We start from the raw sequence: 27645 nt of genomic DNA, 5'->3' as shown, positions 1-27645 counted from the left end.
TATGTACGTACTAAACGCCAGGTACGTCCGCGATGCGGCCTTTGTCAGGACGGTAAGGTTCTTGTCGTGAGATCGGTTGTAACAACGTGCGCAGTAACGGGACTCCGCGGTGGATGCAAAGTTGCATGGCAGATGAGTAATCGGCGCGATATCGATATTCGCGTGGAATGAAATGACCGAGCGTGCGCGCGAGAGGAGAGTATTCATTGCTGGATGAAGAGGAACAGTTATTTCGTGCGGATTCGAGAAATGATTAAAAATATGCGTGCAAGCGCACTTTCTCGACTTCGCGGTAATGAGTTTGACTGTCGCTCTGTCCGTAAGATTAATATATTAAGTAAAAAGAAATTTTGATTGGACGTTATACGTTAACGTCTATATAAGGTATGTTCGACGAAAACTGGATAAGTAAATCCTAATAAATGGCATTTTTGCTTCACAAGTTTAATTGTAGCGTATTAACGAGCATGAATACGGATTCTTAATTAAAGAGAATTCTTCTTAAGAGAATCATCTCTGTAATGAAGATAATTCAATGATCGAATGAATAAAAAAGAGAAAGAAAAGAAGAAAGGCCGCGAAAGATCGAACGGGGCCTAATCTTACACACGACCGACATCGTTTCGTGGGTGTCGTGCTTTCACTTCAAGGCAGTTTGACTGCAGGAGGCGATTGGTTCGCGCAGGGCTCCTCCCAGAAGCCATTAGGAGCCGAAACGGAGAAACAGCATTAATTTTAAAACCAATCCTGGAAGAGAAATCGGGCATTGGCCGCCATTCGTGCGAGTCCACGATGAGGAGAAAATCTTCCAAAAAAAGAGCTGCCTTAATTGCTCGATCGTTTTATCTCTCACCTTTCGGCAACAAGCGATTCACTTCGGTTAAGAAATTAGATCGACTCTAATTTTTGATATTAGATTATCTTATCGGCCGCACCGTTCGAATACACGTAGATAAAAAGAATGCTTTTCGAAAAAAATTAATTTTGTTTATTTTTACTGTATAACCGGAAATAAAATCAAATAACGTTAAACGTCTCTGTAGAAGTTACACCGGTTATGCACAATCGTGTATTTCACAATCGTTACTATGTATTGCTTACAATCAGCGAAAATATTATTGTAATGTTTCTTTTTGAAAAAAAAAATCATTTTTTATTATTAGATATATAATAAAATATAATAATGTAAAAATGTTTCATCGATTTCATCAATTTGTTAGCACCTGTGCATTGAGCTAGTTACCATTTTAATAACCGGTAAGATCGATCGTGAAATATTTAAGGAGCAACGTAGAAAATCGATGATAGAAAGAAAGGGAAGCGTATAGTCGAGTACAAGAGAGATGAGGAGGGATAAGGAACAGAGACGTGGAATAAGAAGAGAGTAAGGTTTAGGTAGCTACTCTCGGGTTGAAACGGAGGGAGCCGCCTGTGTTTGTGCTCTCGCCGGGGAGCACAAAGAGAAATGGCGAGGTATTTATCAGTGCTCACCCCCTCTATACCCTTTTGTCCCCTTTTCCATCGGCCCTCCGTTTCTCTCTACCGATCTTGCCGTCCTCGTCCGTCTCTCCTACTATTACCTTGCCTCCATTCTATATCCAAATCCATTCGCTCGGCTGCCAAACCCCTCTTTCCTCTCTTCCGTAAGCTCTCTGATGCCCTTTCGCGCACCACATATATGAGTACTCCATCTTCTCCTACAGAGGACTTTGACAGCTGTCTAATTCACGTTTCACATACGGTTACCTGGGTACGTGGATTTCCTCGTGTGTTTTCCACCCGCGTGAAGGGTTACAAACTTATTTTTGAAACAAAAACTTTTCAATACATTTTGATTGGATCTTACTACAGTGGCAGAGAAATTTGATATGCATGGCATACCTATTTCGCATAGGTGTCGCATAGGAGGTTCGCAATGAATTTATATTTGATGCAGCTATTTTAATTTGGTCCATCCATCTGCTTTACATTTCTCTCTCCTTCATTGGAAGAAATCCAAGATATTTATGTGCAAAATTCGCGAGAAGTAATTACTAATTTGCTTTTGATCACATTAACATTTAATTGTAAAGAAAACAAAACTCTGCAATATTATTACTGAAAACTGATTGTCAATGAAAGCGGTTATAGATCACCGTCAGTTACAATCTCTCTTACTAGAAAAGATATTTCAGTAGCAGGCATCTTCATGGGTGACCCCCAAGATGAATACAGTCACCCAAATCCATGGGGCGAGTCGAAGTAGTATCCAATCAAAACGACGTGGGTAATATACCGTGAAATCTATATTTGCTCTGTAAGAAATAGGGCATTTTCATCAAATACCTGGTGAAGGTAAAAAAAATGTCCCCCGACTATAGATTACATTCTGTTACCCGACATCGCGACAATTTTGATTCGTCACAAGTTAACAAATAAAAGATGGAACAATGGGAGAAAAGACAGCCAATATTTTTAAATCCCCCTTTTTAAAGGGTGGTTCGCTAAATCGACTTTGCCGTTCCACTGTAATTTCTTATCCTTCCCGCATTGAAAGCTCCCAGCTTTCTTATGGCGTTCGCCACCCCACTTCACTCGAAATTCTCTTCGACCCCTGGTCCGACCGTCCGACCCTAGCCAACGAGAGGTCTTATCGGTTTCGATTATTGTTTGTTATCAGCATTTAAACATTTATGGTTCCCTGGGCTTTGTTGCAAATGTTCCGAAATAAATTGTGAGCCATTGAGCTTTAGAAAGCGCGAGATATTGTCTGTTCGCCGCAAGCACCACAATTATTTAATATTGGCATTATAGAATATCCATTTCACAACTTGTGTGCGCACGAGTTATTTTTAAATATAAAATGATTTAATTTATGCGTGTGTGATGAAGAAAGATAAGTTTAAGCACGTGATAAATAGAATCTCCACCGAATATACTAAAAAAGTTATAACATATATCAAAACATACCGTATGGTCAATCTTACCGCCGCTAAAATCCAAACAGAATCATAAAATCGCGTGTTTGTATGGCGCTTATTTGCAACGACATTAGCGGGGCCATGCGCGAGTCAAAACATTACACAAAGTTTTTGGGAAGAGGTGGAGAAGACTAATAATCTCGAAATAATGTAAGCATAATAAATGGCCGGGCATTAGCGAAGCGCTCGGCAGCCGGCTCATATTTTCGGTGGCGCTGGGTTTGACGTAACATTACTCCAAAGTGCGTTACATATTACTACCATATATATATATTTGTATTTTCGCTCGTATAAGCTACGCAACATATTCTTCCAACAAGTCGCTCTAACATGATATTTTACATTTTGTTTCCCGTTTTCTTCCCTGGCTCCCACTAACAGATATTTTCCAATCAGAAATTGGAGATAAATATTTTTACGGTAAGTGACACACATGCACACGTAAACACACACTCAACTTAATCCTATTATATGACAATAATTTCTAGTAATGAAATTATTAAGAATAAATCCTTTATAGTCAATACTTTTAGTCTAAGGACGAAATAGATTCAAGTAGATTATTTGAGATGAACTGTTAGAATATGTTGAGTAACTATTTATATCTTTCTGTGTAAAAATGTATTTAGCGTAAGACTACCTGTATTATAATGTAGTAGCATCGAGTTAATCATTGCCAACCATATACTTGCGCCTTTCAATGTACCTTTTTGTGATGCATCCGTCACATACTGTTACCTTTAAAATTTACTTAATTGTCCATAATTAATGTGCCTGTAATCAGTTAATAATTATGCACTCTTAACGAATTATACAAGCAGGAAATTATTTCTAGGTGCGCAAGTAATTATGCTAGGAATTTCTATGCCTTAATTGATTCGCGGAACTGCAGAAGCGCGTTCAGGGTTTATATACCATATCGCGGAATCAGGCACTAAAAATTATTGCTTGGATTGATTACTTCCGGGTTATTACAAAACACAGATTTTCCTTGCCACGTCCTCCATTCTTCCCCCCTCCCCCCATATCACAATCTTTTCATAAAGGAAGTGTGAAATAAAAAGAAGCGTTTAATTAAAAAATTTTCTCATAAATCTTCCTTTATATAACCTTTTTTTACATAATTTTGATTATATTACTAATACAAAATTATATTTACCAATATAACATTTATCAATAATTAAAAACTTTGATATAATAGAAATAAAATTTTTCTGTTTTATTTCACTTGAATTTTTGTTGAAGCGTTTTATATAAAAAGAATCATATATATATACTGGATGTTCGAAGAAACAGAAGAAGGTGAGAAAAAGTAAAAAGGATGAAGTTTTCTCGCAAAGTCGCGTTTGCATTACGCACGCGACTTCTTCGGCACGGTCGGAACGGAGGGCAGCAGAAGGAAAATAAGGATGAGAGGAGAAGGTGGAAGAGGAAGGGAAGGCAACGGGGCACGCAGTCAACGACTACAGAGACTATCCGAGGTGCTGGTTGACAGCAACAAATGCCTCGGTGCAGGCAAGACGGGGAGCTCGCGCCCGGGACGCCGGTTGCAGGACCGACTTGAGATATTACCAGGCAGATGCGGTCGCGCGCTGATCAAAGAAACGCTCCTCACTGAGAGAGATTAAATGGATGCTGGTGCGCGCCGGCAACCACCGCACTGTGGCTACAAATAATAAGTCGGAGAAGAAGAAGAAGGAGGACTGCGCACCGCTCGCTCGCGCGCGCGGCTCAGCGCTTGGTCGGGCCCTAACTCGGACTTGATGCATTCCCATCTTGCGGAGCGTTGCTCCTGTTGCCGGCTCCGGCACCGGCTACGGTAACTCTCACCCACGTCACGTCATAACATCATTACGCTCGCGATTGGTCATGAACGAATGATTCCCGCATTATTCCAGCGTCGCGCGACATGTTACGAGACAAGCCAATGCATCTCGCCGAGACGCCGGATTTCAAAGGCACGTGTAAGTCACGAGTTGTTACATATTCTCGCGATACCTCATCTCCGAGAGGAAGCTTAAGGTTACCGCGGTATATATAATACAAACGCTTGTTTCTATAGCCTAGTGCAACGTGTAATCATTTTTCACATTAAAGATGTCGATTTGATATGAGCTTGTATTAACGTTTATTATATCTTCTTGTATGGAATACCTTCGATTTTTGAAACGGGATTTTTGAGATACGATTCTGATCGATTTGGAAAAACGCGTCATGGGCGTAATATTGCCGCGGATTGAAACGCGGATACGACTCGAGAATACCTTCGTAGCCGAAGCTATATTCTCCCGCTTAAAATTCAATTAATTTGGCGGCGATGATTATCTAGTAGAATAATGAGAGTGCATCTCAACAAGTGTTATCACCGTCGGATCTCCCTGGCATCCCCCTTATTTAAGAGATAACGATGGCTGTTCGCTACAGTCACTCTCCTTGAATGGTGTTGTCATTCGTCGCTTACTCCCTACCGTTGTCTGAGTTTCTAGAGGGTCTCTAGATGCCAAGTAAACTAGCCAATGAGAGACCCTCGTGGTACTTCTCGCTTTCTTCCTCCTACACCGCTATTTCTCCTACGCCACGCTATATACCTCTTTCTCCTTCTCTCTCCCTCTCTCTTTCGTACCACGCGCTGGATTTCTCGCGTTGAGATATGACTGCCACATTATCACCTGATTATGTTATCACTTTGCATCGCCCGTTCTTTTACCGCACCGGCTGAGGGTACCGTCCATCACGACCATAAGGATCTGCCGCTTGTAAACGCAGATCAGAACAGCAGAGTTTTTAATATCTGAAGAATATTAATTATCCTACATCCGAGGACAATGCCGATACATAATAATAACTCCATTACCGCGATACATATCCGATAAAACAATGGAGCTTAATCAAATCAAATTGCCGTAACCCACAGGACGACGAGAAAATTTCTCACCGCTATAATATTATTCCGTCGATCTTTCGCTTTATTCGTCATTATTAAAATTGGCGAAATTTAACACTTGGAACGCGACGAATATCCGCGAAGGTTAACGCGGAATAAGCATAGGCGGTAACTGGATCCGGTATAGTGTCGGGACAGACAGTTCAGGCGGGCATGGTACCGCTGCGGGACCATCAGGTCGCCCACAGCTCATCGCCGAGCGATCACATCTCATCGCCTCGCACCATCGCGGACTATTACAAACAGAGCTCCCTTTTGCACCTCGCCCTCTCGCTCCGCCGTACCCAATTCCGCCGTGCCCTCTTTCTCCGTCGCACTCCGACTTGTTCGGGTCCGTGTTTCAACCCCATCGCGATTCCACCTCCGGTCCGACGTATCACTGGCGCTCTATCAACATATCCGACCGCTTAGCACCTACTTCCCAGGAGTGCGATACCGCTCGTAACTCATTTGAATTACACATTTCCCTCAGTCCTGCGAAATAATACGTACGAGGATCCGCATCAGCCGCGAGAATGCAAATGCATGGTATCCAGCCCGCGCGAACTGAACTGAGCGCTCTCTCGTCCCACTTGTAATCACCGATCGTGAATCCGCGCAATTTTAACCGGGCCCAAGCGGGCGCGGCGATACCGCACGTTTGGATTTGATCCGACTCCACGAAGAGAAGTCGCACGATTTGACAAGCTGTGATCAAGTTGTAATTGAATCGACCTTGAATATTTTACATTGATTCGTTGAAAATTAATGCGCTAATATGCTTTTACATTCTGATTCTGATAATATACATATATCTGGTAAAGAGAGAGATTTGGCTAAGATAATAAAGAAATTAAACCATTTTTTATTTCAAAATAGTCATCGTAAATTTATACATTTTTACCGTTTTTACTAAATAAAAATTACCTGTGTAATGACGTGTGATTACAAACAAACATTTTATACAAAGAAATGCAATTAGAAATATTCACTTATAACGTTACTTTGCAACATTACGCTACGATGCGAACACTTGGTGGAAGATATGTACAGTGATGTAGAATTTCCAAGAAAATTACGCATTTGGCTGACATGTTCCGCATAGTGGAAGAAGTATTGATCATTAATGTAGCAAGAGTGGAAGCTGGCACATTAGAGATTCTAAGAATCTACGGGGAAACTTTGTACTCCCAAGAGTATTGGTAACGTCGCTCGATCAAGAAACAGAACCGCGAAGGATATGTGAAAAGTGGTTTCTCGAGATTCTGCTGTCTACGGCTCCCTGGCGCCTCACTTTGCTAATCGTGGCCCATTAAAACGCCCTTTCTTCCGCTCCTGAAACCATGAGTTTACCGCGCCGCCGCTTCCCCGCAAATTTTCTCGCCTTAATCTTGGCTGTAATGTCCTAACTTTCTAAACCTCAAAGACCAAGCGAACTTTCCCGGTTCGCAATAATGGGAGAATCGGACAAGAAAGGTGCTCTCATTTCTTGCAATAGTTCACGGCTATTGGTTCCTCGCGGTGTATATCTAATCGTTCGCTAATCCTCTTCTAAAATCTTAACTATCGAATCTGAAGAAGATACGATATATAGCAATTTGAATCTCGCAAATATAAATTAAAGTAAAATAAACTCGTCTCAATGTGATATCGATAAGATAGTTGTAAAGTAAAGTATTGCTATATCAAGTAATTCTTTTTTGTTTAATATGTATGTAATAGATCTTAATTATAATCGATAACGCAAAACAATCGAATAACACCTAAATTCCCGTTAAATATTTCGTTACCAAGGTGTTCATCCGAGTCTTTCGGAGGATATTTAAGAACTTGGATCGTTACAAGGAACATTATAGATAAAACTATCGGCGCGGAGTTTCTTCCTTAATTCCAAAGTTTCACATCCAAGAATTTCGGCCATCATCGAGCGGCGTTAAGCCGCATAATTCGATGAAATAAAGCGGGATCGGCAACGGGAGAAGCTTACTCGCAACGAGAACCAATTTCCGTCGGCAAGAATTTCCCTAATTATTATTGACCATTAAAGCGATGAGCGTTATTATTTTAACGTCCGTGTCTGCCGACCGGCCCCGGCTAATTTGCCTCCGTGAAATCGATTGTGCCGCGTGCGTTTGCACGTTCATAAATAATCAGAGCGTGCTTATGGGATGAAAGATCGGGCAGCTACGTTCTAGCGTCAGGCATTGTAATAAATTCGCTCTTTCGCGGCTCTCTAACAAATATTAATTAAATGGATGTCAACTATATCGCGATTATACTGAACGAAATTCGATATTCTCTCGATTCCCTCGACAATAAGACAATGAGATTCCCTATATAACACAATTTTGCGCGATCTACTCTATGAAGATTAAAGCATCTCTTACGTTACGCGCGTTCTGTGTCTCTCTCGTATTTCTTCTTTACGATACAGTGAAAGTCATGGCACGTGTAATGTAATTTGTTCAAACGTGCATTTCATGGCCAAAAGTGATTAATGATCGCTCTTAACGTGCGTTCAATCTAATATGTTGGGTTGTTAACGAACAATCCGATAAATACGCGCATACAAAGGCGTCGCATATCGATCGTTATCAAGCGCATATTGCATGTGTAATCCTACGGCTCTCATTAACCACCCACCGATACACAATCCGTGACAGCGTTTTACCAGCCACGGGACACGCTGAAACGTTTGATAGCGGTTTCACGCCATGCCCGACAGATGGCCATCGATTAGGCCATCGTCGTTTTCAACCCTCTAAGCTACGTCCTCCTAACGGATCTTCCTCTTCTGGCCTGTTCTGGCTGGCCTGGCCTCTGTCCTGCGTGTCTCAATTGGACGTGCGCCGCCGGATGAATTACCGACGCGGCGCAAAGACGAGGGGCTAAACCTCGTGTGGCTCCTCATCTAAATAAACATGCACCACATTACACCCTCTCTGTCCCCCTATGACTGTCAGACGGAAGTGCTTCTTTCGATCTAACTTGCTCTTACCTCTTCTTATCTAAAATGTTTACAGTCATCGTTTTATAGCCGCTCATTTTGCGTAAATATTAAGACATCACAATATCGCAATGATATCAAATATATTTAGGGTAACAACAATCTGATAAAGAAGACCCTATACACTGTAAAAATTTTTTAATGTCCCAGAAAGTCCACTCTAAATTTTGTGTTAAAATAACACGATGAATGAATTATTTTAACACAAAATTTAGAGTGGACTTTCTGGGACATTAAATTTTTTACTGTGTAACTTACTTTTGTAAATGTCATACCTTTTATATAAGATCATTATATCAGTATTTATAGTCTTCAGTATATTATAATCAACGCTAAAATTCTAACGTTTTCGTTTGATAAATAGTTGCTACGTAACTAATTTATTTCGAATTTCATTTGTGTACTATGAAGATCAACATTCAATTTATCTGAAGATTATTTCTATGTTAATAAGACTTTTTTCGATGTGTGTGTGTGATTCTATTATTAGGTATTCCTCGATGTTATCTTGTGATGTAAAGTAATTTTTTGCGGAGAAAATATACGCTTTGAAGAATATTTCAGTAAATGTATATGCCAATTAAAATCTTTGTCGATATTCTATTTTGTTTTTTTAATACGACAGGGAAATATTATTTTCTCACGCATTAAATGTTCAGATAGTCGATCTCTCAGACTAGCGAAAGAATACGACGGCAAATTTCTTTGAAGATCCACCGAAAGCCAAAGACTTTAACTTCTCCCTCAAGGCGCTAGACCGCATGATTGCCGTAATTTTGACTCATTACAATTACGCTAATGCCCAGCTATCAATTAGCGGAGGCTAAAGAGGTTCGCATTAAATATAATAGATAATATCGTCGTCGTTGCGAATCGTTCGTTGGTTCGTTCGTTTGTTATGCCTGGGGTCAGCGCGGGAATGGACGATGATAGTAGCGATGATGATTGCTATGAATTAAGTTTCCATGGTAAATCTTAATAACTAATAATTATATATGTTTACAAGCGGCAGATGTTCCATTTTGCGGTAACTAGGAAAATATTATTTAAATGTCTGAATCATTATCTTGTAAAAAAATGCATATACAAATATTTATTTTTATAGTTAGTTCGTTAATTAAACAAATTAATCGATCATATATTGACTGTTAGTTGCATTATTCTGAGACACAACATTTAATTCAAATAAAATCAAGCATGACGGAGATATGTTAATTACTTGAAATAAATTATTTAAATAAATTGCGATAAGGGTAAAGGAGAAAAAAGAAACCAGTCTTTTCATTCGCAACTAATTAAATCAATATTCAATGTTGGAACGTAAATAACGGAATTCCACGCTGCACAAGCCATTAATTCTCGGTACGTATGAATGACGGGCGAGTATCAGAAGATGTTCTTTTTACCACAGTTGGAAGATAAACGGTGAGAGGGTTCAACGTTTCAAAGCACGTGCTATAATTCCATTCGGGCGAAGATCTCGCCGAGTGTAGCAGCATGTGCGGGGATGAACTTGATTTTCCTTGACTTGCTCGCATCTTTTTGCGCTTTCGCATGTGCGATCGTGCATCCTTAAATTTTATCTTCCAAGATCCACGAGCGTCAGCGTTTACCACGTCGCGCGTCGTGTCCGTTATAAATATATAAAACATCGGGTGTTTTTTTCCGAGGCTCGAATTTCTCGGCCTTGTTGCAATATTGATGAACTTGTCGTTTTAGATTTAGATGGATACCGTGCGTCCAATCATTTATTCGCATAAATGCCTTAGATGACGTTAATTCAGGTACTAAACGTTATTCCTTTGCGTTCTATCATCGACTCATATTTTGATGATTTATGGCCTCGCGTATGTGACGCAATACCCTCTCTTGAACCCATAAGTGCACGTTTAAACGATAAATCTTGGCAGTTAGGGTAGAAGGCCCTTTTCAGGTCTCCAGGTACGGTGCAGATTCGTGTCACTTGCTTATCGATACCTTCTCAAATATATTCTGTCGAATGATATTAAATTTATGAAATATGCAAAATTTACAATTCATTTTGTATCTCTAATCTTCTAACATCCTTGTATCTAATGCTAGAACGAAGAAATTAAATCAAGAGAAACAAAATTGTTTAAACTTTTGTATATATATATATATAATATTTAAATCATATTTAATATATTTAATTATTTGACATATTTTAATTTGTAAGCTTCTTCTTATTACATAAATATTAATTTTATGGTTAGTATCTGTTAATTGCTAATTAGTGTCAATGCGGCAATCGATAATACTGCGATAAATCTGTGGCTTACAACTGGAGTATAAGTCAAACGTAATAGTTACGTCGTTAAAATTAATCATCGTTCATTAATCAATAAGCTGTAAATATGTTTCATGGTCTAAATAATAATAATAACAAACATTTGATTAATTCTGCTTAAGTATACATATATACGTATGTATATATGAGAGATAACATTGAAAATAAAACAAATTCTACTATATAAATTATATTTTATTATCAATTTATTATAGAATATATATTATAGTAATTATAAATAATATTAACATTACGTTTCATATTATACGATCTAAAATTAAATTACTATATGGTATTATACGGAATTTTTAATTATTTTACCAAAATATTCAATTTACACAAACTGCTATTTATTATAATATTGCTACAGTATCTGCCGCATCTCTTATATAAATTTAATTTGATTACATAAATGCATAATGTATGTGTTCCCGTCTGTAGCCTAAAAAAAAAAAAAAATAATACACATAGATATTTTCTTATGTAACTTCATTTAAAGATAAAACATACGGTGTCAATCGCACGACATATTTTTCGTCTGGCATTCCCGTTCGATGATGCCGCGATTTGACTTCAAGCATCCTGTGTAGGTAGGTATAGATTTTGCCGGGCAAGATTTCTAGTCAGCTCGAAGTCAGGATTGACGCCAGTCGGAGCGATTTATCAGAATAATGCACACGCCATTACCCTCGTGTCCCCACCTTAACCGAGATCTTGATTTCGCGCGAAGTTCCATGTAAGGCTACGGTTTTCTTTACTTACTCCCTCGTAACTTTCAATCTACGAGCTGCAATATTATTGCAGAAAGATCATCTCTCGCGACAAAATGTAAAAAAATGCGTCTCACATTATTTAGGTAGTTTTGCCGAGATCCAGTTGAGTAATGTCGCTGTCGTAGTTAAAAGATTAAGATGACGATAGAAAATACGTAACTGCCGAGTACGATTTACGCGCGGTATTTGATTTATCTCAAGTAATTAATTCGGGAATATTTGCGGTCATCTCATCATATTTTTTCATCTCTTCTTATTTATACCCTTCAATTCGTTGACATTCTCGTAATTAATTACTCTAATCGTTATTAATTCGGTCTCAAATACTTAGCCTGGTAATTTTATATCACAATTATTATATATTGGAACTTCTCTGGTTTGCGTCAGATTACACTCTGTGCATACGTATTGAAATCCGAACGCTTGGAGCAGCCAAACGAATGGGGACGTTGTCGTGAACATGGCTACCGTGTATTTGTTCGGTCATTCCGTCGACCGGATCATATTAATCTACTGCTAATGAGCGGTCCTGATCAGTAGTGGAGATGCATAGGTTTTATCTCCAAGATACAGAAAACGCCCTCATTATGAACCAACTCGGGTGTGCCTTGCGGTCGGCTCAATATTTAACGCATCTCGAATCGTTCCATCACCGTTGATATTTCTCCAATCCGAAGAAAGACAGAGAGAGAGAGAGAGAGAGAGAGGGGGGGGGCGATTAGACTGTATTTTGTAAATAGGCTTCAAAAGTTAGCTGTAAATTATGTATCAAAAACAGCTCCTTGCTAATTACAAATAATTCAATAGAAATCATAAGTATAGTTTTTAATTTGATTTTTAACAAAAGTTTAGACAGTTTACTTTAAGTTGATTGAAAGATACATTTACTTCAAAACTACATAATATTTTAAATTTGAACAGTTTCAAACTTCGCATAATTTTATATTAAATCTATATCTGCGCATATATATATATATATATATATACGTGTTGATCGTATTTTGACTGCGATATCTATTTTAATAAAATTGATAAAAATATATATTGAATGTTTCTTTATATCGTTCTTAATATTATTTTACGAAAAGTACAGCGTATTTTGTGGCCACGGACAAGTTGTGATTATGACGATTGATCTCGTTGGGCTACATAATAATTAGTTAAATCACTCACCGCTCGGTTGTTTTGTACAAATGTACGGGAGAGCCACGTTAAGAGATCCAGCGTCTAACAAGCGATTTCATAGCCGATCCGAATCACTGTCTGATTCTTACCCCCGGTCCCCATCCTTTCCTCTCTCGCGCGCTTCTTCGTCTCTGTGGGACTTTTACACGTGCCGTACCATTAATCGTTCGATTAAGTCGCCTGATAACTCCCTCTCGAGCTCAAATCTTGTTCGCGTACCACCAGCCGGCGCCATAACTCCCTAGTTGTAAGCCGCGTTATACGGCTTTAGAAAAACTGCACAGAGGAAGAGTCCGCAGTGTCGCTGGAGGAACTACGACCGCCTACCTGGAACATCCGAGCCGCTTTTTCACGTCGCGATTTTTTATATCTCAGCAATGCCGAATGCGTGTGTCGTAAAATTATTCTCGGGATGAAATACAGAAACATTCAGATAACAGAGAATGTATTTTTATTAGATTCAGAAGAAAAAAGCGTTAAACGTACACGCTTATTATCTTTTGAACGCAGACCTACGTAGTTTTCAACTACGAAAATTTGAAGATAGGAGGTGCACGAACCCTCCTCTCCTAGTATATAGCTATATTATCCGTAGCGTGCGCTCCAATGATAGTAGATATATATTCGCAATCTCTCTCAAAGGGTTAATTACGCATATCTGTTCAGATACTTGAAACAAAGAAGATGAATGAAGGAGATCCTGCGATAAATATAAAAGCTAAGTAAAATGTAAATGTATTATATCTTTTTTGAAAAATAATACGATTTATTATTCTGAATGATAATAATAAATACCTTTTACGAACAAGATAAGCATTGCGTTTTCGATAGTTTCGTTTAACATATAACAGATCTGAATACGAATGTCGTCGGTTGAAAATAGTCTTTCGGAACGGAAGCAACAAATAATCGGTTGGAGGTGTGGATGTAAACTGCGCGCGACGCGCCTCGTCATACAGGGGGAGAAAGAAATAGCAGAAGGAAGAGAACGAGAATGGATGTAAGCGAAGATCGGAAGAGACAGGAAGAGATGGAAATATTCTGGAGAGAGTACGTTTAGGAGAGTGTATATACGTGGACGCGCCCCATATAATCCCGACGATGCCTCTCTAAGTCTTCTCTCCGCCTTGGATATCATCCTTGATCCGCATCGAGGAGTCATTTTCATGCTACTACGAATGCCTGTCATTGCGTTTTGCTGCACGTGATTTTCATGAACGTAAGACAAATTTCGCAGACGTAGGAAGTGTCTTTTCCACATTGGACAAATTTATATAAGTATACAGTTCGTTGATACTTATAAAAAAATTTCAATAAATCGAATAAGTATTTTTACAATGTAAATTCTAAACAAATTGAGACTTTATTAATTACTTATAAAAAAAGTGCACAAACATAATTTTAATATTTTTTATTTGTGTCTAAATCCAAAAACTTCTATTTATTCATAATATATTTTTTAAGAATATTATTGGAGGAAAGAGAAAGAAATTGATATTTCCAGATTTTAAAGATTTTTAGATAAAAAAAATTTAACGGAACACACACACACACATATGAATATTTTCATAATCACTATCCATGTGCAGTTTACAATCATATGTTCGAATCTGCCGTCTAAAGCAAACCGTATGTCCGACATCGCTACGATTTATTACGTTGACACGTGTCTCTGTCGTATATTTTGTTTCTTCGTGGCTCCCCTCTCTTAACGGCGATTAAAATATATATTTGAGGCTAGAACGATCTAGTTTTGCAAGTTTTCGTGCGTATTTTTTTTATGTAACACCTACACACATATTTTTATGTTGCAAAGGAAAATGCATATTAATTATTAATAATTTTTTTAGACTAAATATTAATTGTTTATAATTGACTTTCGCACATATTTATACGTAATGTTGTACACACACGTTTTATTTTGCTTACGTTGAACTTTAGGAGCATTCTGATAAAATTCGCAAACAACGCTAAAAAAAACGTTATTCAGATATCACGCTTAGAGTATGAACTTTATGAAATATTCTGTATAAAAAAAAGATGCATCTTTCCATTACTACTCTATTGGCAACGGGCCGAAAAGGCATAAAAAAACGGACGTCTAACAACCGACGGTTGAGTAATGGATTATATTCCTTCCTGATCGTAGGTATTAAAAAATGGTAAATGCTCTTAATGACGGCATTAATAATTGTATTCACCAAACCGCCAGTATTGACCTGAAGACACCCATACGTGGCACGCCCGTAGAATACCCTTGTAACGATCTGGTTCGCATTCATCTGGGCGGAGAGATCGTTCGTGAATGAGCGAACATTCAATGGCTGCACTTTTGATCTCGGCGTTATTAATTATCCGCAAGTAGCTGCGAACGTTCGGATCTTTTCCTGCCCATCTAAATTTGGTAAATCATCTAAATCCTCGATTTGACGGGTTCATTGGCATCAACTGTTTATATAATTTAAACCAGTCCAATGCTTATCGATATATATGCATATACTTTAAACGTCTATGTAAAATATTAATATATGAATCTTTGAACGAATCTTTTTCCTCAATCTTATTATTATTAAAATAATTTGCACGCAACGCGGCGTATATCCGACTAGCGGATGTAGGCGTCCCAAAGATTCCAGTTTGTTCCCCGATCATCGATTTGCGCTAGATCACCGACTTGAGATCGCTCAAGGCAGTCAGAAATCGTTTGGTAGGTGACCCTTATCGCCTTATTAGAGGATGCACTCCCCGTATTTTATACTTTACAATGGCTTATCTCTGGTACATGCGCGCCTTTATCTCGATCCGGTATCGATACGTCCCTTCCACGCTACCCTTCGGACCGGGCATACTTAACACAGACCGTCATTACTTAACGGAGAGTAATAAAGTTGTATTACCAATTAGCCCATCCCGTACAAGCACGCGCATGAACAGCTCGCGCCGATAGTTGGTAGCTTATCGTAGTTGCAATCGTTGCGCTGCCTCGTTTCGATCTCGCGAGGAGGATAAAATCGGCGATCTGAAGGGGTAATCATTGTTATCTTGTGCGAACGGAGCACTTGTTTCGGGCGCAAGTGCACACCGTCACGATCGGCAGATAAATGCAAATCGCGAACTTAGTCACCGTGAATATTAAATGGAAACCGGGGCCAATTTCCTCGTTGCACAATGATGCGCAATAATTGTACAGCGCATGCGGCTAAGGATGCCCGCGCGGCCCGGCCCGGCGCAAAAATCCACTCATCGCGCCGCTTGGTCGCGGCCCGAAAAAAAGTATGCGGAAGTACGCAGGGCACGGGACGAAGGGACTCGACTTGTAGTTTGGCAGAGCGATTTTTATTCACAACGGGTGGTGGTAACTGAGCGACCGCGGGGGGGCGACGGAGGGAGCGAGATGGAAAGACAAACAAATGGATAAGTGTTAGTGTGTCCAGGATCGTAATTAATGGGTAGTTTGGCGGTCGGCTGGACAGCTGTCCTCTTTTTTCTACGGCGACGGACGGAACCGTATAGCCGACGGAACGTCGCAGCAACCGAAAAGTGGAGAACGAGAAAGAGAAACGCGGAAACCTCCTCACAGTCCAACTTAGACACGGCTCCAGACATGGCGGAAGGAACAAGATGGATTACCTGACACTACCGGACAAGATCAATTGAATTTCTATTTGGACGTAACCGAGCCCTCCGCTAGATACCCCTTGCCCCTGCTTTTCTCCTATGAACCCTCTCCTCGCGTGAGCGTCAACGTCTAATTCTTCTTCAGCCTAGAACTTTACAATCTCACTGGAGAAAGAGATAAATTTTTTATAATAATAAAAATTGAATTTTTACAACTAATGTCGAATACGAAGATGCTCATCAAATTCATTGTTTAAGGGATATTTATTTTAGATGCAGACAAAAAGTCAACGATTCATTTTATTAACAATCACTAAGTCTGCTATATAATTATTTTTACATATTGCACAATAACTCTTTCGATTTTTGCACATATGAAACAATTTACAAATGACAAATAATATGGTATCTGTAATATACGGCCTCTCTCAGAGATATATTTATTACAAGTTACAACACATTTAAAATAAATTATAAACAACAAACTTTTTCGCTGAAAATATTCGTATGATAGTGAACTTGATATCTTTTACGGTAATCCTCTTAATTTTTTACACACAAAATAACAACATAGAGTCACGCATCCTTCTTTTGCTGTCTCTGAGTAATAATAAATGACTTCGGCGGGAACTGTCTAATTACCTTCATGGACACCGCACAGATGCACGATGCAAGTACTGATAATCATGTAACTTTTTTGTCACCGGTTTTACTACGTCGGTTGAATTAAGTGTTCGGTTAATTAATAAGATAAAATTGAAAAAAATTCACTCTAAAGTTGACTAAGAATAAGACATTCTTTGTATATCTTAAATATCTGTTTATTCAAACTTTTGTTATTAATAAATATTTTCTGATAAATTCACATTTGCAATGATATTTTATAACAGCTGAGACAACTTACTCATTTTCTTTTCGTTCTTTACTGATTAATTATATAAACGGAACGATATATTTCAGAGAAATTGAAAATTGTTAGATGTGCATGTAATGCACATTTAGCAAATTCATCCGACTATAGATAATTATGTATATCTGTAATATTAAAAAACTTTAATAAAAGTGAGATCGTGAACTGGCGTAAGATAACAACACATACGTATATGAATCTTTACGTACGTGTGGCCTTAACACAGTATAATGATATATATATACGACAATAACGCGTGTCTGGATTTGTAATCGTGCAACTTTTGTCTATATACGTCATTCATCTTATATAGCAAATGTCGTGTCATTGGTGTTGTATCGCGCGAAACAAGTATATGAGCTTTTTTGCAGTCAATAACCGATTATAATTATCGCGCATTCGCCGACCAATGCCGTTCATTGTCTTGCAAAACTATTTTTTCTCGACAACATATATACGACTAAAAATAATCGGATAATTATATCTAATGACCGCGACGAAGAAACGTAATGATAACGAACGGCGGATAACGTCGATGGTCAGAAGCGGGTGTCAATCTCGAGCAGCCGTAATCTCGAGCGTAAATATCGGACGGCGCGTATGCATATCCGATGTAGCGTATAGCCGAATGCGTGAATTGGGGTGTTAATGAGCCAGCTCGGCGATGATAACTCGCTAAATGCCGGTACCGCTCGCGCAAACCGCTTATTTCAACCCTCAAGAACTTGCATCTGCATTTCGTACGAATGCATTCGCGGTATTTGTATGGTAATGCCACGACTTCGGCCAACAAACCGGCAATGCATCGTTAGGCCGACTGGCTGGCAGATAAATGACGTGGTCGCCTCACATCTGACGTGAATGAAGCCACGATGGTTTACCCGCGTATACCTACATGCGTATTTACGCACGCGTGTGCGAAGCCCGGCGTGTATAGTCGGTGTGCCCGTACAACCTACGCCATATTCCACCCGGTGATCGCAATAACTACCTAATGGTACATTGAACGCCATCGTCTAGCCGTGCAGCCTCGACTTTCTGCGCGCGGGTTTTTATTCAGATCAATTAAACGTTTTGTCGATCCCGCAGGATTTTCGCCCGGAGTGATTGTCCGGTGTTCGCGCGGATTTATCGGTCCCCGTTAACAAGCGTTTGGCGCGCAGGTAACCGAGCTGTGTAATGATAATTACGAACACGGGCATAGATAAGATAGGTTTAATGGAATGTTTCGTCAACCTTGGGGTATCAAGTCACGGCAATCTAGATTCAGTTGATCTCGAGAGCGCACGCCAAAATGACTCTATTTAACGAGAATAGATTTCGTGGGAAAATATCGATCAGTGATCACTATTATTCTTCAGCGACTGTATCCGGTCGTCGAAGCACATGATTTATGTAATGGTTTTTCCAACGCGCTTATATATACAAGTTCCCTTAAGCGTTATTTTTGCATTCATTTACGCTGCAGTTTTCTAACACAAAATTCTTTAAACGTTATATAAACCAGTGGGCACACACAAAATGTTATAAATAACGTAAAATAAAAATGAAATTTTGATGTATATTAATTTTCGCAAAACTATTCTAATATTGTTTATTAATTATTTTCATAAAGATTATATTTTATTATTAAATTATAAAATGCAACTTATACGATATTATTTGGCTCAATACCTAATAAATTTATGCGCGTTTGTTATATTCAATGAAATAATGCCTTTTGTAAAGTTACGAAATTATTAGCGATAAAATTAAGTGTAAGCGAGAGTGTAAGTAATTAGATTATTATCGGTGTCTTAATCGTGTGAAATTATTTTTCGGCGGTCAGATGGCAGTTTCTTGAATGCATCAAGTATTTAATGTGCGTGCAAAATTTGGGAGTGGCCGTTACACACGATACGTAGCCTACAAGAGAGGGTGGAAGTTGTCTTCCCTCAGCAGCACAAGAATCCACTGGTTTCCGGTACACGCGAAAGTCTCATTAACTTTCGCCACCCGATATACGTCCCGTTTTAAAATGTGAATCTACTGTTCATCGACCAGAAACCGTAAGAACGGCAACCGACAAAAGAATATATATTTGTACACAAATAAAAGCTAAATGTGGCTGCAATAAAAAAAATGATATACGTTTAATGTTTTGCAAATATTCGCAACAATATAATAAATAACTGCTATTGCAGATAAGTCATTTGAATTCAAGATCTGTTGTATCATTCATAATTGATTGCATACCGAATCCGGTTTTATTTTTCGTTCGAAATGTATAATTTAACTCATAGATTTATCCCCGATATAAATTATCGATTAAAATTATGCTAATGTGCGTGTAATAGGTTAACGTCACGCGTATACCAATGATCAAGCGTGTGTCGCTTTAATTTACAACGTTATGACGGAACATCCTACGCACGCCGCCGATGAGAAACGTCGACGATTCCACGGCGGATGAGCAGCTAGCGAAGCATCGTGACGTCGGTGGACTATCATCGTATCAATGCGGCGGAGATTGACAGTCCTGGCCGTGATAAATGATATTTCCAACGTCCTACTCTCCCCGCTCCCGCTCCCGCTCCCGCTCTCCTTCCTCCCTCGTACCACTGCGGATCCATCCCCGCTGAGTTCGGCTCGGCACGAGGGTGCCCCGACCGAGCGGACTGAGTAGCGAGGAGGGAAGATATTCGCGCGGCGAGAAGTAAACACGTTACGCAAACAAACGCTGGATCGATAATCCCTCCCTTCTTGAAAGTACACTTCATATATGGGATTTTTAAAAATATATATGACACGAATATTTTTTTATTGAAAGGTATTGACTTTTGATTAACCAATTCCTCGGGACAAAAACTCTCAGGACACTAACAATAAGCAGTACACGCGACAGTGTGAAATCTGAAAAAATTTGACGCTCTTAATTTGTCAATGCTTATTTCATGAAGCATAACTTCCCATTTTTTATAATAAAAAAGGGGTCATAAATATTCTCGAGTCGTAAACTGCGCACGATGATACCTGAGATCTTTATGGCCCTTCTTAAACATGACACCGTGAAACTATTTTGATGATGTTTATATTATAGGCACTTTATGAAGACAGATTCATCGCTTTATGAAATGCTGGCATTTCAAGAAAACAGCCTCGTGTCAAAATATAGAAAATACGCTATTGCGATTATATACTTCACAAAATACATATTGTGCGGCTGAATATCAGTTTTCAATTTCACACTGCCGATTTTTTATGAAATGACTAGGCATTTTATAAAAAGATAAATATATATTTCATCAAATTCCTACGATTTATATATAATTTAGCAATAAAATTCTTTTTTTTATCAAATACTTTGTACATCTTTGACAAAATAATTTAACTGGGTATTCTGTTGGATATAATAGAAATCGGCATGTGAATAGTAGGAAAATCTATAAAGACAGGTTTCTTTCTACATTTTTCGGTATCCTTTACGTAAAGTTACGAGGGCCGTCAAAGGTTGGGCAATTGTGTGTTCGCAACTTTCTCTGTTTTGTTCAAAAAGGCACGTTCTGTCCCAAGGTATCTCAGCATGACCTCACGTTTTCCGTAGAAATAAAATTAATACAAAAGACACATGCGCACAAATTTATTTTTTTTTTCACGGTGACAATGTAATTGAAGGTCTGCGATCAGAAATATTTAAATTTAATATTATTCAATCAAATTATTTAGTTAATTCATTATTAAAGTTTATAAGACAGATATACGTATATTTAATTTCAATAAAATACTCAAGATAATGAAATAAATTGTCGCTTTGTATTAATATATATAAAACCACGGCATAATTTGTCGCAGAATGGCACACCGCAAACGAAATATAAATTAATCATTCCGTCTGGGTTGAGTTCGATACTCCAATTTTCCCAAATGGCTATAAATGTCCCCCTCTCTTTCTTTCTTTCTTTCTCTCTTTTCCCCTTCTCCCGTTTTTGCGAAAATTCCTTATTTCAATCGTTGCTCGCATGGCGGTGGATAGGGCACATATGTCACCCTATAAAATGTTACGCCGTTCTAACAATGCGAACCCACACAATCTGTTACATTAACTAATAATCAGTACAAATATATTTCTTGCGTCAGGTAAATATATTTCTTGCTATTTTTAATTATATAATTCTTTGTTAGATTATTATAAGTTTTTCTATAATTTGCGTTACCTCTTTATTTTATCCATTACATTTTATAACTTAATACTTACGTAACTTTTATATTTGCAAATTGACGATTGTCGAAAATATGTCACCCAGATTTAAGTTGAACATTGTCACTTCCATTTAGTTACGGTTCTTCTTTCTTTGAAAAGAAAATTCAATTTGGACCCGTGACCAAGAATACATGGTAAAATTTTGAAAATGCTTCAGTTTCTCAGTTCTATCTTTACCTGATGCCTAACCAAGAGCTGACAATATTGTTTCTAACACAATGGCCACAATTGTCACGTCGCAATTTATTGCCTAAAAGTTTGAAAATAAGCATAAAAAGTTTTTCAATGGACTAAAAGAAGAAAGTTAATACGTAAAAACTAATTGTGTTACTGCTCAACGTCATTATAAAAAAATTGTAAAAATTGTGCAATATTTCAAACTGGATGTCATTTAGAACCTTTTATTTATTAATATAATAGATATTAATGACTTACTATGTCAACTGGCATATGATGTGTATATCGTGCTGTTTTAACTTTTAGAAAGCGAAAAAGATTTCCTTTTGCGGCGTATAATACATTACGTCGACAATGCAACGCAAGCCAGCGAAAATAAAGTCAGTAGCCAAAATCATTAACGAAATGCTCCCAACTCCGGAACCCTCGGCCCTTCCCACAAGTATCGCCCGTCGAGGATTATTATTTATTTCTATCATGCCAGTCGACACTAACATAGAATGCATTTCACGTCCACACGCGTGAGAGCGCGCAGCATTCTTCTAGCACAGTTTCATTCACCGTATATACCTAAATTTGACTGTATACATATATATGTGACGAGTGTGTGCACGCATGCAGACGCGTGTCCGTTCGGATCGGCCGTTTAGAATCCCCGCCCGTAGGATTGGTCACCATTTCGAACTTGTCTATCAATCATTTTTTCGGCCGCGTTTTACTATTTATAGTTTGTCCGCAAGGCCGTTTATTATCTTCCGTTAAGGATAATTGGTTTTTTTTAACCTTAGCCCTCTCTCTATCGTTGACGCCTTGTCCATCATATTTAATCAATACATCTCACTTAAACGCCCTAATGTTCTCGTTATTTTGTAATCGGTAATAGACATTGATTACGGAAGCCGCCATAAATATATATTTACAATATTTAAATATTATGATAACGGTAAGGAGAAGACTATTTCGCGATTTCGTTTTATTAATACACGATAAACAGATATTCGTGTTTCTAAATTCACGGTAATTGTTATTAATCCTGCTCTTACAATTAATCATGAATCAATAACCAAAGTGAACAACCAGATTTCGTAGAATTGGCAAGGAAGAAAATTGAAGAGAAAAAGAAAATGCTAGTGAAGAAAGTACAAACTGTATTATATATTTTCATTTTCCTTTACCTGTTTTGATTTATTTCGATGAGAAAGTTAGAAGTAATAAAAAACAAAAATAGAAATTGTGAAAAAAATATTTTGTGCAGTTTTACAATTAGGAAACAGAACAAAGAAAAGAAAGTCTGTGCCATAAATCATTAGTCAGTTTCAAAAAGAAATTCACCGTCGAGATTCTCTTAAGTTAATATAAATTTTATCTTATTGCGTTTCCGTTATGTCTTTGTTGCATTTTATATAATTTTTATTTTTTATTCTTGTACTTAATTTTTAATAAGAACAAGTATTTATTAGTCGCTTAAATGGTACAGTTCAAATTATCACAATAGTTTTGTTAACGTATTACTCTTAATAAATAAAATATTATAACAAATAAATGTTTTATATTGAAAGTAAGCCAGTTCCATACCAAATTGACGCTAGGGAGCAACGATTCTGCAGCAAAGATGTTCCATACGTGCACATGGTAGCGCGTATTGTGCGAGGTCGGATTGGAAAGGGAGGAGGGGAATAGCAATGGGGTTTTGTGTCAGTAGTGTTACTAGTGGGAGGGGACTGCGGCACGAACAGCAGATCAAAAATCGAATGTATATTGGGGGTGGCCTTAGTATAGTGAATGAAAGAGCAGCTGACAAAGACAGAGCCCCCCTGCGATACCTCGGTTTAGCACGAGGCGCCTATGGAAACTTTTGCCAAGGGTAACGCATCCCCTCCAGTCTTTCAAAGATCTCTGGTCACGTACCGTACAGCGAAAACTCTGTCGGGGTTTTTCGATAGAACCGTAAAGCCTACTACCCCTCCTCTTCCCTCCTACCCGCTGTGCCAATAGATACCCCTGCTGAAGAATAACCAAAAACAGTCTGCAGAGGACCACTGCAGTTACGCTTAACTAGCCTTACCGTATGCTTCGATCTCCTATCGAGAAACGGTCGAACGTGAATATATAAAATCTGTTAAGTCTTTGAGTCGTGATGTCTTACGTTCGTATTACAAGTGCGAAAAATTGACATTTTATATACATTTGTGGTTGATTGTTCGTGCAATATAATGTAGTTGTACTAGTTGTACATAATTATTAGACGCAAGAGTGTAATAATGTATACATGAATTCATGATAATATGGTAATATGAATTCAAATAGTTATCAGAAGTTGCCTGACGAATATGCCATTACACCAATCATATTATTCGCAGGCACCGTGTGACAATGTGTGTCAGTACACGACTGAAAGGTACCAGGAAAATACAACTAGACAGTACACACCAGAAGAGTGCAAAAGTGTATTACCTAGTTTATTGAAGGACGTTCTACTACATGGCAAACAAACAGTAAAGCAACATTATTATGCAGATTCACACGTGAATACAGATATGTTTCCGAATTGTCATATCAAACCACAATTATCATACCAAACCACACCAAACAGCCAAATTACTTCGCATAATCCATGTCAAAATTCTTCTGCCGAATACCATGCATTCGTCTCTCATATATTGCCGACGGAACATGAGCAATATTTTAGCAATTTACAAAGGCAATATCAACAGCAATACAACGAATATGGCCAAAATTACCCAGAACACATTGTGCAATCACAAAATTACGGATTTTCTGAATCGTCCACTACTTCAATGCAATGTGAACAGAATAAACCAAAACAACAAACCATCTTTAATTTACAAGCATCACAGATGAATAGTCATCAGGGAAATAACAATAATAATATAAGACAAAGAAACGAGAATATTGAAATGTCCAATCCTAACAACGGACAAAGAAAACCATATTCCAACAATGTCGCAGATTATGCATGGATCCATAAAAAAACAAGAGGTTAGTTATTTATTATATTATACTTTTATATTATAATGTAGTACATTTATACTATAATAGCAATCGGAGAGAAATTTGAGTGACTGCTATTTATATTTTATCTTTCATAGACAACTCGTAAATATTATAAATCTTTATTTATTTATTATATTTTCAACAAATATATAATTAAATCTCATTCAGAACTTTCAACTATTCAATCGACCTCATATAAAACTAAAGCATACATGGGATGATCGAAGCGATCAAATCCAGGGTTCACCAACTGCAAATCAATTGTTTTCACACAAAGTCATGCGTCATCTTAATAAATAATTAAATATATAATAATATTTAAAGTATAACAGCAGCTATATATACCACATTAAACTATCTCTTTTGTTTGTCTAAAAAAATAAAATGATTATCAATATAGCTAAAAGATTATTAAATTAGACATTTAAATAAACTATTTAAGACTGTTTAGATATTTTTAATATTACAAAGCGAGATATAGTTTGTGATACATATACTTAATTTTATTAATCGTCATGATAATTTTATTGAATAAATGAAAGCCATATTGCCTTAAATTAACTATATTTATCCTTAATATATATATTATATATTTATTAATACAAAAATTATATTGATTGCAGCCAATCAAGGAAATGGAACCGAACAGAAACGCACGAGACAAACCTACTCGCGTGAACAAATCTTGGAACTGGAGACAGAATTTCATTCTAATCAATATCTTACAAAAATCGGACGTCTCAAACTAGCTGACAAAATTAACTTGACTGAACGTCAAGTTAAAATTTGGTTTCAAAATCGACGAATGAAACGAAAAAAGGATACAAGCGTATCGCCAATTAATTCACGCTTAACCACAGCCGCTTCAACAGCATCGAAACCAGTAGCACCAGAATCTAACACTCAGTTCATGACTCCTGATAAACTAGTATTCAATCCAGTGCAACAGGTGCAATTACAATCGCAACATCAATTTTGCGAAAAACAGTATTTTACTGATGATCGAAACGTATTAGCAACGTCTTATTCAAATAATTTTAAAGATAACAGTTACGGAAATTCCATGGTAGGCCATACCCAGACAACACCGATATCTTATGAATATTCAAATAATGTTCGTGGACATTCCGGATTGGACGTAAATGGATATCCATAGGACATGCGCTGTCTGAGTAATATATCATTCTCTGATTTTAATACTTTTCAAGAATTTATTCTGCAACGTTATAGTTATAAAACATAGTGGGTGACACTTTTAACTAATTCATATTTTTATTATTTAACACAGTAACTTTTAATATTGAAATATTAATACACTGAGATTTTCTGTCATTAAGAAATGTACATCAAAATATTTTTCAATGACGTGATTATTTAGATTATTTTGCATTAATACCAAAGTTTATTATAGAATTATTTGCATGTAATAATTGCACTTAATATACACATACAATGTAACAAGTATTTGCGATAAAATATAGCCACGTGTATTCAGATCAAACCTACATCGGCGTCTTAAAATTAATCGAGTTAGTTTTAAGAAACGAACTTATGGCAAACTCGGGACAAAGTTGGTCCTTCACGCTGGTTCGTAAAGAGGGAATGCCGCTACGGCCGAGATCGGGGCAGCTGACCTTGCAACCACTATGATTTATGGCCGAGCTAAACAACGAGCATCCTATAGCTCAGGTACACGAAAGCTCGGCCGTTCACATCGCATTTTCTCCTGAGCATTCTTTTCCTAACTTTGCATTTCGACTGTAGATTTTGCCCATGAGTATTGCAAACGTCATCCAAAAATATTTTGACGTACAGAGCAAAATTCATACACGATCTGATTAATGATAGTATCCGCATTTACATTATTGCTAACTAGAATATCGATTACATTTTCCAAACTTTTCTTTTTTTTTATTTTTAATCAACATATAACTACATTACAACTTTATATGAAAATACATATACAAATTAAAATTAATCTATAATTATAATAAAATAACAAGATACATAAATATGTAGTATACATCTTTTTGTCTACAGGATTTTATATAATATACATATTGTACATACATACATACAAAATGTCATATAATATGCAGACCACTGCTCGTGGGCAAGTAGAGCGGGTAAAATTTAATCGAAAAGTCGTTTACTGTTTTGTAAGTTTTTCAATAATTAATGAGAAATTAATTAATAGGTACAGATACGCGAATTAGGATGCATCCGTGTAATTCGACGAAAAAAAGCAGCCCGACGTTTACGTTGTCACACGCGTGGCGAAGCATTGAAAGGAACGCTAAGTAAATAACAACGGCTATATACATGAGCGATATTCGTGCATAACCATTGTTATTTATAAATCACACCTTCTAATATTTCGCCACGCGTGTAGCAACATGAACGTTGGGCTGCTTCTTCTAGTGACTAGTCGAATCACACGGACACATCCTGATTTGGATATCTGTATACCTATTAATTAATTTCTCATTAATTATTGAAAAATTTACAAAACGGTAAAGGACTTTTCGA

The 27645-nt window shown here is 37.6% G+C and overlaps 1 long non-coding RNA gene across 1 annotated transcript in view; it reads right to left on the bottom strand.

Annotated features, from left to right (window-relative positions):
• LOC143907834 (uncharacterized) overlaps positions 1-13815 on the bottom strand; it is a 32580-nt gene extending 18765 nt beyond the window's left edge. Inside the window, exon 1 of the long non-coding RNA XR_013259993.1 lies at positions 13145-13815. This is a non-coding gene — a long non-coding RNA (uncharacterized LOC143907834). The remainder of the gene's footprint in view (positions 1-13144) is intronic.
• Between the last annotated feature and the right edge of the window lie 13830 nt (positions 13816-27645).

This window comes from Temnothorax americanus, unplaced genomic scaffold, assembly GCF_048541705.1.
Source record: "Temnothorax americanus isolate GAGA-0224 unplaced genomic scaffold, ASM4854170v1 Scaffold9, whole genome shotgun sequence".
Classification (NCBI taxonomy): domain Eukaryota; kingdom Metazoa; phylum Arthropoda; class Insecta; order Hymenoptera; family Formicidae; genus Temnothorax; species Temnothorax americanus.
The sequence above is the reverse complement of the archived record's forward strand: the minus strand, read 5'-3'. Positions and strand labels throughout refer to the sequence as shown.